This window comes from Somniosus microcephalus, unplaced genomic scaffold, assembly GCF_052327205.1.
Source record: "Somniosus microcephalus isolate GS21.2 unplaced genomic scaffold, FLI_Smic_1.0 unresolved_chr1, whole genome shotgun sequence".
Taxonomy (NCBI): domain Eukaryota; kingdom Metazoa; phylum Chordata; class Chondrichthyes; order Squaliformes; family Somniosidae; genus Somniosus; species Somniosus microcephalus.
Genome location: NW_028225179.1, coordinates 121,596,818 through 121,608,434, shown reverse-complemented (window position 1 = coordinate 121,608,434; position 11,617 = coordinate 121,596,818). Strand labels below are relative to the sequence as shown.

General features: G+C 49.3%; 1 pseudogene; it reads right to left on the bottom strand.

The window, feature by feature from the left end:
- Window positions 1–10,025: 10,025 nt before the first annotated feature.
- On the bottom strand, window positions 10,026–10,878 carry LOC147095774 (mu-type opioid receptor-like; annotated as a pseudogene).
- Window positions 10,879–11,617: the final 739 nt, after the last annotated feature.

Sequence of the window (11,617 nt, the reverse complement as noted above, 5' to 3'; positions counted from 1 at the left end):
GCGGGTGAAGAAGGGCGGCCGCCATTACTATAAACCACTGTTATTGTTGTTCACTGTTGTTGTTTTTGTTGCACACTGTTGTATCTATGCATGCCTCAGCTGGCTCCGCCCCTGGCTCCACCCACATGCCCTGGTATAAAGCTGACTGCTCTGCAGCCCCTTCTTCTTGGAAACCAGTCAACCACGAGAGGCATGCTCTGCTCTTTGTTAATAAAAGCCTTTTAGTTACTCTCCTAACTCTCCGTCTTTTCTGAGTAATTAATAGCGCATCAATTTTATTAACAAAACATAATGTCGGCACCAAACGCTGAGCAGCAGGTGCTGCAGCAAACGACGGCACCAAACGCTGAGCAGCAGGCGCTGCTGCATGCCCTCAGACCAACATGCCTGGACCTAGACCCTCAAGAGGCAGGTTCGTCTACCAAGTTCGCACAATGGCTGCATTGCTTTGAAGCTTACCTGGAAGCCTCAGCCGTGACACTAGAGGGAAACAAACTAAAAATCCTGGCCTCGAAGGTGGGCCACCAAGTCTACACGCTCATCCAGGACGCGACTACCTACACGGCGGCTATCGATCTGCTAAAAGGACAATACACACGCCCGGTAAATACGGTTTATGCCAGACACCTCCTTAGATCCCACAAACAGCAGTCCGGGGAATCGGTGGAGGCATTCCTACGGGCACTACGGATACTCGGCCGAGACTGCGATTGTAAAGAGGTATCGGCCGCGACACACACGGAGGGACTTATCCGAGATGCTTTCGTTGCGGGCCTCAAGTCCGACTATTCCCGGCAGAGACTGTTGGAGAAGGGCGAAATCGACCTGAAGAAGGCAGTGGCCCTCACGCTCTCGCTAGACGCGGCCCACCGGAATATGGATGCATTCTCCCCTAACCGCTCCGCACCGTGGACACCGCAACCTTGGGTCATGGGACCGCCACCCCCGGCACCAACTGCTGCAGCGATGTCCAAGGGCCCGAAATGTTACTTTTGTGGCCAGGCAAAACACCCCAGAGCACGCTGCCTGGCGAAAAACGCTACCTGCTCTGGCTGCGGGAAGAAAGGACACTACGTCAGCGCCTGCAAAGGTAAAACCGCTAACGCCAGCAGCGCCGCGTGTGAACCGTGGGGGCAGCCATCTTGTCCGCCATCTTGGACACCTCCAGCCACGTGGGGATTGGGATCATGGGCGCAGCCATTTTGTCCGCCATCTTGGATGCCTCCAACTCCAATCGCGGGTGACCCGGACTCAACCATCGCCTCGTCTGACGACCACAGTGACTCGCTCGACCATACGCTGGCCTCCGTGATGCTGGACCAATCTCTCCCTCACCAACTGTCCAGGTCCATGATGGACATTACGGTACACGGCCATGCCACTACCTGCCTTTTCGACAGCGGGAGCACGGAGAGCTTTATCCACCCCGACACGGTGCGCAGTTACTCTCTCCCGGTCCTGCCAACGCACCATCGGATCTCTATGGCTTCCAAATCCCATTCAGCAGACGTCGGTGGCTACTGTGTAGTGACCGTTTCAGTAAGGGGCACAGAATACAAAAATTTTAAACTTCTTGTCCTGCCCCATCTCTGCGCTGCCGTTCTACTGGGGTTGGATTTTCAGTGCCACCTTAAAAGTGTCACATTAGCGTACGGCGGACCCCTCCCCCCACTCACAGTCTGCAACCAGCAGCTTTTAAATCGCCCGCTGCGCACCATTTGCAGCCTCTCCACGCTTAAAGTCTCCCCCCCACCCCTGTTCGCTAACCTCACCCGCGACTGTAAGCCCATCGCTACCAAAAGCAGGCGGTACAGTGCCGGGGATAGGAGCTTCATTAAATCCAAAGTAGCAAGACTCCTGAAGGAAGGGATTATTGAGGGTAGCACTAGCCCATGGCGAGCACAAGTGGTGGTAGTGAAGACTGGCGAAAAACAGTGCCTAGTTATTGACTACAGCCAGACGATCAATCGCTACACCTAGTTAGATGCACACCCACTCCCCCGCATATCTGACATGGTCAATCAGATAGCACAATACCGGGTGTTCTCGACGATTGATCTGAAGTCGGCATACCACCAGCTCCCCATCAGGGCTGAGGACCGCCAGTACACAGCTTTTGAAGCTGACGGTCGTCTCTACCACTTCCTCTGAGTCCCCTTCGGCGTCACCAACGGGGTTTCGGTCTTCCAAAGGGAGATGGACCGAATGGTTGACCAGAACGCGCTGCAGGCCACCTTCCCCTATCTAGACAACGTCACCATCTGCGGCCACGACCAGCAGGACCATGACGTTAACCTCGAGAAATTCCTCCATACGGCCCAGCGGCTGAATCTAACATAAAACAAGGACAAATGTATGTTTCGCACCACGCGCCTTGCCATTCTTGGCTGCGTAGTGGAGAACGGAGTCATCGGCCCCGACCCCGACAGAATGCGCCCCCTTATGGAGCTCCCCCTCCCCCACTGCCAAAAAGCACTGAAGAGATGCCTAGGGTTTTTCTCTTACTATGCTCAGTGGGTGCCCAACTATGCGATAAAGGCAGACCCCTCATCAAGTCCACCTCCTTCCCCCTGACAGCAGGGGCATGTGCAGCCTTCACTCTCATAAAAAGAGATATTGCGAAGGCCACAATGCAAGCAGTGGATGAATCCATCCCTTTCCAAGTGGAGAGCGACGCTTCCGACTTCGCCCTAGCTGCAACCCTTAACCAGGCGGGGAGACCCGTGGCCTTTTTGTCAAGGACCCTCCAGGGCCCCGAGATTCAACACTCCTCTGTCGAAAAGGAGGCCCAGGCCATTGTGGAAGAGGTGCGACATTGGAGGCATTACCTGGCCGGAAAACGATTTACCCTGCTCACTGACCAGCGTTCAGTAGCTTTTATGTTTAATAATAAGCAGAGGGGCAAAATCAAGAATGACAAGACCTTGAGGTGGAGAATTGAACTCTCCACCTACAATTACGATATCTTGTACCGGCCGGGGAAACTCAATGAGCCCCCAGATGCCCTATCACGTGGTACATGCGCCAACGCGCAGGTTGATAGACTGCAGACCCTCCACAATGACCTCTGCCACCCGGGGGTCACCAGGTTCCTCCATTTCATCAAATCCCGTAACCGGCCCTACTCCATCGAGGAGGTCAGGACCATAACCAGGAACTGCCAAATCTGTGCTGAGTGCAAACCGCATTTTTATAGGCCAGACAGAGCAAGCCTGATCAAGGCCATTCGCCCCTTCGAGCACCTGAGCGTCGATTTTAAAGGGCCCCTCCCCTCCTCTGAACACAACATGTACTTCCTCAACATAATTGATGAGTACTCCCGTTTCCCGTTTGCCATCCCTTGCCCAGACATGACCAGTACCACGGTCATTAAATGTCTGAATGACCTTTTTCACCTTGTTCGGCTTCCCTAGCTATATCCATAGCGACCGGGGCTCATCCTTTATGAGCGACGAACTCCATCAGTACCTGCTCACGAGAGGTATTGCGACAAGCAGAACCACCAGCTACAACCCCCGGGGGAACGGCCAGGTGGAAAGAGAGAACGCGACGGTTTGGAAGGCCGTCCTCTTAAACTTAAAACCTAAGGGCCTTCCGACCTCTCGCTGGCAGGATGTCCTCTGTGCAGCGCTCCACTCCATTCGGTCACTGCTTTGTATGGCCACCAATGCCACCACCCATGAAAAAATGTTCACTTTCCCCAGGAAGTCCACATCGGGGACCTCACTACTGAGACGGCTGACGTCTCCAGGACCCATCCTACTGCGGAAGCACGTGAGGTCCCATAAAATGGACCCCCTGGTCGAGAGGGTGAGCCTCCTCCACACCAACCCCGAGTATGCTTACGTGGCGTACCCGGACGGGCGGGAGGACACAGTCTCCATACGAGACCTCGCACCTTTGGGTGCCCCTGAAAAACTACCATTGCCATCCACCACTACCCACAACCCAACCCCTGTAGATGGCATGCCGCAGCCCCAGGACCCGTCATTGACCACCCAACCACTCAATGAGACGCCAGATTCAACGTTGGATGCTGCACCATCACCGCCGCCACCACGACGATCAGGACGGCATACAAGGCCACCTGATAGACTTACTTACAGGAACCTTTAGTTCACTTCACCCCGTCGGACTCAATTTTAAACAAGGGGTGAATGTGGTAAACCTCTGTTATTGTTGTTCACCATTGTTGTTGTTGTTGTACACTGTTGTATCTATGCATGCCTCAGCTGGCTCCGCCCCTGGCTCCACCCACATGCCCAGGTATAAAGGTGACTGCTCTGCAGCCCCCTGCCTTCTTGGAAACCAGTCAACCACGAGAGGCATGCTCTGTTCTTTGTTAATAAAAGCCTTTTAGTTACTCTCCTAACTCTCTGTCTTTTATGAGTAATTAATAGCGCATCAGTCAGCAGGAAGTTTGAATTGCGGTGGCCGAAGGAAGGAAGGAAGGAAGAAGGCGAGCTCTCCCTCCCTTTCCCACCCCTTCACTCTTTCCCTCCCTCACCCTCTCTCTCTCCCTCCCCCTATCTCTCCCTGCCGCTCTCTCTCCCCTCTCTCTGTCCCCTGCCCCTCTCTCCCCCTCCCTCCCCGCTCACCCTCTCTCTCCCCCTCCCTCCCCTCTCTCTCTCCCCCTCCCTCCCCTCTCTCTCCCCCTCCTCTCTCTCCCTGCCCCTCTCTCTCTCCCTCCCTGCCCCTCTCTCTCCCTGCCCCTCTCTCCCCCTCCTTCCCCGCTCTCTCTCTCACTCCCACCCGCCCAGCTCTCTCTCTCTCCCCCTCCTTCCCCACTTTCTCTCTCTCCCCCTCCCTCCCCGCTCTCTGTCTCCCCCTCCCTCCCCGCTCTCTCTCCCTCCCTCTCTCTCCCTCTCCCCCTCTCCTCGCCCTCCGACTCACCTTGGTCCCAGAACGGAGTATATCCGACACTGGGAGGCCGGGGTTCCTCATGTTTAACCATGCGGGCCTTTGGACCCGGTTGGCTGGGCGGCAGTCGAAGGTCTTTTGCTCCGGTCTCCCGTGTCTGAGAGCCCGGCGGGTGAAGAATGGCGGCCGCCATTTTGTGAGGTCAGCAGGAGAGAGAGCGAGAGAGAGAGGGGGGAAAGAGAGAGAGAGAGAGAGGGGGGAAGGAGAGAGAGAGAGGGGGGGAAGGAGAGAGAGAAAGCCGCCGCTCCTCCAGTCGATGTGTTGCGGGCCGACCCCTGATGAGCGCCCGATCCGCTGAGCCAGAGCTCTCGCCACTGCTCCCCTGCTCACTGTCTCTTGGGCCGTGTGGTTCTCTGTTTTCCCACGCAGCCGGCCAGAGAGGAGAAAAACAAAAGAGATGAAGAGAGACGCGACTGAGTGAATGATTTAATTTAAAGCAGCCTCTCCCCTGCTAAAAGGTGAGAGCTGGAGGAAGATTTTGCGGGTGAAGAAGGGCGGCCGCCAGCGCTTCAGTCCCGGCTGGTCTTTAATGGCCAGCACTCACCTCAGCTCAGCTCCTGCTTGGCAGTTTGAAGGATTAGGCCCCGCCCACAAACGCCATGAAACGCCCCCCAATTGGTCAACCATCACGTCACTCAAAGCTAATGAGCGGTAGGATTGGTCAACCGCTAATGAGCGGATTTTGTCCGTATTTTGTATACTGTCCGAACAACTTTTGTCTGACCAAAAAGTAAATATGCCTATGACACTCCCCTAATCATCAGCTTTCTTTTGATATAACATATGTATAGGTACGCTCTATAACTTTTGAGTGTATAGCGGACATAGGACATGCACACAGACAGACAGACAGACAGACAGACAAACCAACTGCTTTATATATATATAGATTTTAAAATGTGATTTAAAAAAACATTTATTGGAAGACTTAGTGATAATTTGGGACTAGTAGTATTTCTAAGTTTTGACAGCTCTCCCTTTCAAACTTATGAATGGGCATTTCGCTGCTCCGATTGGCTCCCCGTGGCCCACGTGATCCCAGGGGATGCATAGAACTAACTGCGCCCCTGAGATACGCAAGCACTGCTCGCCGGCAGCTGGAGCAGGCCCAGGATCAGAATTCCACGGGGGCCCACAGCTCAATGGCCGGTGCGCAAGGTAAGTGCAGGTCAGAGGCTTGCTCCTGCGGGAAGCCTCCGACCCAAATTTATGGGTCAATATTTTAAAGTTGCTTGAATGTAGTGATTGAGTATGTCCATTTCAATTTGAGATTGTTCACCCAGAATTGGCAAGAACTTGGAGTTGTATTCTAAGTTAAAGACCCAGGTGTGGATTTAATTGACACAAACAACTGTGAAAAACACCAAAGAGTTTGTTGTACAAAAGGTAAGCTTCAGCCTTGAAGTCACAGTTTCCTCACAGACTTTAATTACAAACAAAGGATTACATGTCTAATATAATTCAGGCTACCTTTGCATGGTGATTACAGACTTCTACATTCAATTCACACGCGCAGTTCTAAATCCACAACGGGTGATTATAAGATACTGATGATACAGATAGTGAAACAACTATTCTAAAAAATCACTCGTCCATGATAATCTTAGAGTGTGCCAAATAAGTGCTCCACCCACTCCCACGGTTTTCTGCTCCTGTCAGTTAGGTTAAAAGTACCCTCAGCAAATCAACCATTCTCATCCCTCAAGATTTTGTTTGCCATTGTCTTCAATGGAACAGTCGGATGCAAAATGGGCAGCCGATCCACTATCACTAGCTTCTCTCCCCGGGAAATAAGATTTAAAATTAACCCTCTCTTTGTTGGAAGTATAGTGCTAATTTTAACGTTATGCCAGTGTACAAAATGGGTTGTAATGGGCCGGCCGCCTGCCTCCCTCTCCGGACTCTCCTTTGAATGGAAAACCGACAGAAGGATATCATGATCAGCCAGTCTGACATCACCCCTTTCGATCAACAGAAGTTAAAATTACCCACAGCAGTAAATGGAAATGGAAATATGGTGGTTGCTGTAATGATCCCCTCACTCCCACTCCAATTATCTTAGAAAGTTGGCAATTGGCAGGCCCGCTTTACGCCTCTCCCGGATTTCTTTTCAATCAAAAGGGAAGCAAAACCGGGAGAGTTTTAAAACGGGTGGCCAATTGGCTATCACCCGGTTGCTCCCCGCGATATAAGTGAAAATTCAACCCTGGTACCCAAAGGACAACTTCTCTCTGCATGTCTCATAACCTAACATGAAGAGACTCCAAGAAATCTTCCTGTTTTCTGTCTCATGTGATCAGATAGGGAGACCAGAGGGACCGTTCTTTCTATCTGCCCGATGTCCCCACATATTGTGACAAGAGGTATCTATCCGCCATCTTCATCCTTAGCGATCAGAGGGGATGTTCGTTCTATCTATGTCACGCAAACTGCTTCGCCTCGTCCACTGAAACTTTCAACCACGGATGCAGGCGGAAATTTTAAATATTGGAATAATAAAAATACAGGTGCCATCGGATTGGCCCCTCGTTATAAACCCGTCAGAATTCCCTTTCTATTAACTTTATGCTTTATGTGTTCTATGGGTGCCGTACCATTGTGGTTGCCGTACTGGACCAGTAATCCAGTAGACCTGGACTAATGATCCCGAGACGGCAGCTTGGGAATTTAAATTCAGTTAATTACATAAATCTGCAATAAAAAACAGCTAGAAACATAGAAACATAGAAAAATAGGAGCAGGAGTAGGCCATTCGGCGCTTCGAGCCTGCTCCACCATTCAACATGATCATGGCTGATCCTCTAACTCAATACCATATTCCTGCTCTCTCCTCATATCCCTTGATGCCTTTTGTGTCTAGAAATCTATATCTCCTTCTTAAATATATTCAGTGACTTGGCCTCCACAACCTTCTGTGGTAGAGAATTCCACAGGTTCACGACCCTCTGAGTGAAGACATTTCTCATCATCTCAGCACTAAATGTCCTACCTCATATCCTGAGACTGTGACCCCTTGTTTTAGACCCCCCCCCGAGCCAGGGGAAACATCCTCCCTGCATCCAGTCTGTCTTGCCTTGTCAGAATTTTATACGTTTCAATGAGATCCCCTCTCATTCTTCTAAACTCTAGTGAATACAGGCCTAGTCGACTCCATCTCTCCTCATACGACAGTCCTGCCATCCCAGGAATCAGTCTGGTCAACCTTCGCTGCACTCCCTCTACGGCAAGTATATCCATTCTTAGGTAAGGAGACGAAAACTGCGCACAGTACTCCAGTTGTGGTATCACCAAGACCCTGTACAACTGTAATAAGACACCCTTGCTCCTGTACTCAAATCCTCTTGCAATGAAGGCCAACATACTATTTGCCTTCCTAATTGCTTGCTGCACCTGCATGTTTGCTTTCAGTGACTGGTGTACAAGGAAACCCAGGTCCCTTTGCACATCAACATTTTCCAATCTATTACCATTTAAATAATACCCTACCTTTCTGTTTAATACCGAAGTGGATAACTTCACATTTATCCACTTTATACTGCATCTGCCATGTATTTTCCCATTCACTCAACTTGTGTACATCGCCTTGAAGCCTCTTTGCATCCTCCTCACAACTCACAATCCTACCTAGGTCCGTGTCGTCAGCAAACTTGAAATATTACATTTGGCTCCCTCATCCAAATCATTGATATATATTGTGACTAGCTGGGGCCCAAGCACTGATCCCTGCGGTACCCCACTAGTCACCGCCTGCCACCCCGACAAAGACCCATTTATACCTACTCTCTGTTTCCTGTCTATTAACAAATTTTCAATTCAAGCCAGTTTATTACCCCCAATACCATGTGCTTTAATTTTGCACACTAACCTCTTATGTGGGACTTTATCAAAGGCCTTCTCAAAATCCAAATACACCACATCCACTCGTTCTCCCTTATTTATTCTATCAGTTACATCTTCAAAAAACTCCAGTAGGTTTGTCAAACACGATTTCCTTTTCATAAATCCATGTTGACATTGTCTAATCCCGTTTATATTTTCTCAGTGTCCTGTTATCACATCCTTTATAATAGACTCTAGTATTTTCCCTACTACTGATGTTAGGCTAACCGGTCTGTAGTTCCCTGTTTTCTCTCTCCCTCCTTTTTTAAATAGTGGGGTTACTGTTGCCACCCTCCAATCTGCAGGAACTGTTCCATAATCTATAGAATTTTGGAAGATGACAACCAATGCATCCACCATTTCCATGGTTACCTCTTTTAGCACTCTGGGATTCAGATTATCAGGCCCTGGACATTTATCAGCTTTCAGCCCCATTAATTTCTCCAGCACTGGAATCAGTAACGACGACCATGAAAATACCGGATTGTGGTAAAAACACATCTGAATCACTAATGTCCTTTAGAGAAGAAAATCTGCCATCCTTACCTTGTCTGGCCTATATGTGACTCCAGACAGCAATGTGGTTAACTCTTAACTGCGCTCTGAATTGGCAACTTACCACCACCTCCTCAAAGACAATTAGGGATGGACAATAAATGCTGGCCTTGCCAGTGACGCCCACATGCTGTTAATGAAAAAAAAAATAATTGAATGGAATGTGGCTGGGGTTTTATAATGCCCAACATCACCAGTTTCATGCTGAAAGGTAAAATTGACCACAGGAACTACAGCAGACATAAAACAGGCGAAACGGATTCACAGGTGGTTACACACACACCGCATGATTTTCTCTTACATTAATGTCTATTGAAATTCAAATTGTGCGGGGTGTATAAAGGGCGGCCCATACCATATTGCCATTATACGCTTGGATCCAACGTCCTTGTGTTTTGGTCCCCGATAATCAAAAATTGTGAAACGTTGTGAAGTTTCACTTACTGTAAGAGAAACTGTCAGTACCGCATTCCGTCATTAGAGCCTACATGATGAGTTTCAGAACATTAGAACCAGTATCAGATCTTTCCACTCATGGGGAGACTGTGGTTCTGGGAAAGGATGAGATGCAACATATGGGACGACCTGCCTCACCGAACTGTGATGATGTCCAACCGAGATACTGGACAATTAACTCTGATTGAATCCGATTGTTTTCGTTGCTTAAATTATTAAATAATGAGTGAAAATGGATATTTCACAATGTTCTTAATCTCCTCTCGGAATCTCTTCTGGGTCAACGCATAAATGCAGGTGTTTGTACAGGAGCTGGAATACATCAACAGAAGGGTGATACTAATCGCCATATAAAGTGAGTTTGGACCCTGGAAAGATATTGACTCGGTCAGCTCAAAACAGATGTCAACTATCATAACTGGCATCCACAACACAATAAAGCTCCCCGAGATAGCGAAGAGCAGAATGATGGATGTTCTTCAGTTCTTCATCTCGGGATCACTGCTGCTCTCCCCAGTGCTGCGGCTCTTCAGGGCTCTGCGAGATCTACTGGCCACTAAGATGTGCCTGGCAGTGAGAGAAATCAGCAGCAACAGCAAAGGAAATGGCAATAATGGGACTGAGAGCTTGGTCATCCATTTGTAAGCTATCCATGTTGGGGAAGAACCATATCCCATTACTGTACGGCAGCCCCACTCTATATCCCCAACAATATAGTAGGGCTCATAACGGAAATAAACTGGAATGTTTATCAAAAAGCTGAGCACACCCACGATCGTTAGAACCACAGTGGCAGTTCTTTCAGTGCAATATTTTAATTTTAGTTTCTGACAACAGATGGTTATGAAGCGGTCAAAGGTGAATGACAGTGTGGACCAGACAGAGAGGTGAATGCTAGATACTTGTATAAAGGCACTAAAACGACACACATTAGTGGAGCTCAAGAATGATTCCGGGAAATGATATCTAAAGATGCCTTGCGCAGTCACATTGAAGAGACAGACCATTAGATCTGCTGTTGCCATGGTTACCATGTAACGAGTGATTCCTTTGGCGAGACCACACTTTCCCCGGGACAGGATGACAACTGCCATCAGATTCGCTGCAAGAAATTGGACAATAAGTCAATTACCAAAGCAATAGATCAGCGATGTGAAATGACACCTCAGTGGATTGGAGCTGTTTGGCACAGCTGGACTGGGAAATTGTTACATGTTTCCATCAGTGTTACAGGGCCCTCCCATACTAACTGAGTATGGTCCCTCCTGCCGATGTCTTAAACAACCTTCTTTTAAAAGGCATTGGTTTACTGCATACCGTTCTGGCCACCACATTACAGGAAAGATGTGATTGCATTACAGAGGGTACAGAGGAGATTTACGAGGATGTTGCCAGGACTGGAGAATTGTAGCTATGAGGAAAGATTGGATCCGCTGGGGTTGTTTACTTTGGAGGAGAGGAGGCTGAGATGTGATTTAATTGGGGTGTCTAAAATTATGAAGGTCTGCTTAGAGTGGATAGGAAGGACCTATTTCCCTTAGCAGAAAGGTCAATAACCAGGGGGCACAGATTTAAAGTAATTGGTAGAAGGATGAGAGGGGTGTTGAGGAGAACATTATTTACCAGGAGGGTTGCGGGGTTCTGGAACTCACTGCCTGAAATGGTGGCAGAGGCAGAAAACCTCATAAAAAGTATTTGGATATGCACTTGAGGTGCCATAACCTGCAAGGCTACGGACCAAGAGCTGAAAAGTGCGATTAGGCTGGATAGCTCTTTTTCAGCCGGCACAGACACGATGGGTCGAATG